Source organism: Dipodomys ordii, unplaced genomic scaffold (assembly GCF_000151885.1).
Source record: "Dipodomys ordii isolate 6190 unplaced genomic scaffold, Dord_2.0 Scaffold7, whole genome shotgun sequence".
Classification (NCBI taxonomy): domain Eukaryota; kingdom Metazoa; phylum Chordata; class Mammalia; order Rodentia; family Heteromyidae; genus Dipodomys; species Dipodomys ordii.
Window position 1 is genome coordinate 18,499,337 of NW_012267223.1, and position 1,500 is coordinate 18,500,836.

A 1,500-nucleotide genomic window follows, 5' to 3' on the forward strand; every position below is an offset into this window, starting at 1 on the left:
ACTGATAGCTCCTCCAGCTCTCTGCGAAGGTCCTGCAGCTCCTGCCGCTGCCGGCTTACCAGAGCACACATCATAGCCAGATGAGGCTTCACACTCTCCTCCACGTGTCATGCCATTGCCAGCTTAGGGCACTGTTGGTAAAGCCCCAGGCCATGGGGGGAATGGAGAAGTTACCAAAAGGGGAAGGTCCAGGGGAGAGAAGATGGATAGGAAGAGTAGACATCTAACTGCATGAGGAAGACAGGGTGCTAGAAACAAGTGGAAACTAACTGACCAGCAAGGGAAAAATGAGGGTTCCACAGCAGAGCCCACCAAAGCCTCACTGTGCCAGGAAACCTAGCCTGTCCAGGACTTGAAGGGCTAAAGAGGAGCTGACAGGAAGGAGGAGGACTTTTACCCTGTGTTTATAGCCAGAATCTTTGAATGGGCAGTGTTGCAGCTGTCTTCCAAATGGCCTGCCAGGTCCTCCCGAGCCATGGTGCCCACACCACACTGGTTGGGGCAGGACACAGGCAGCTGTGGGCACTGGTACTGATGACTCTGAAGGGTGTCAAAGACAAACTCCTTGCTGTAGTAGGCACAAGGCTGGGTGTGCTTGGGGCACTCAGAGGTGGCCTGCTGGGCCAGCAGATGCCGCATCATGCGGGCACCACACTTGTAATCACAGTACACGCTCTCTTGGGGGCACATGCCCTCAGGGCTCTCATAGGCCTCCCCACTGAAGTCACAGCCACAGAACTCGCATTTGAGGCGCCGCTTGGGGCAGTCGTGCTGCAAGTGTGCAGGCAGATCACGGCGGCTCAGCTTAGAAGGGCAGCGATTGGGGCAGGGGACTACATTGAAATTGCAAGTATTCAGGTGGCCCTGTAGATGACGGAGTGGCCCACTCCAGCGGCAGCCCTATTCACTGTGGATGCGGCGGATAGACAGACCTAACACCTGGACCTCCAGCTCTGGGTCTGGGTAGATCTTGCCATAGTCCAGAGGAAGCTGGTCCTCGGGGCATTTGAAGACTCCTTCACTGAGGAACTCCTGTAGGCAGGTGTCACAGAAGCGGTGGCCGCAGGTGGAGACCTGCACGGGCTCGCGCATGGGCTTCCCGCATAGCGGGCACAGCACCCGCCGTTTGGGCTTCTCCAGAAACTTGTAGTTGAAGCCAGGCATGGCGGGCTCAGCCGTGGGCACGGGCCAGCGGGGCCGGGGCAGGCGGCAGCCCCACAGCCCGCGCCTCGCTCGGGCCCGCGCTCCCTGGCTCCGGGCGACGCCCTCCACTTCCAGTTTTTGAGTGGTTAATTGAAGAGTGTCTTGGAGATTTTACTGCTCCCGCTGGCTTTGAACCATAATTCTCAGATCTCAGCCTCCTGAGTGGCTAGGATTACAGGCATGAGCTACCAATGCCCAGCCAGAAGATTTTTAATAACACATCTCTTGAACTTTTTTTTTTTTTTTTTTTTTTTTGCTGGACGTGGGGCCTGAACTCTGGGCCTGGGTGCTGTCCCT

The 1,500-nt window shown here is 56.8% G+C and overlaps 1 pseudogene across 1 annotated transcript in view; it reads right to left on the minus strand.

Moving 5' to 3' along the window:
* LOC106001849 overlaps positions 1-1,237 on the minus strand; it is a 2,008-nt pseudogene extending 771 nt beyond the window's left edge. The window contains exons 1-2 of the transcript XR_001175862.1: positions 398-1,237; positions 3-131 (exon numbers count right to left, since the gene is read on the minus strand). The product of XR_001175862.1 is annotated as a TNF receptor-associated factor 4-like (transcript). The remainder of the gene's footprint in view (positions 1-2; positions 132-397) is intronic.
* Positions 1,238-1,500: the final 263 nt, after the last annotated feature.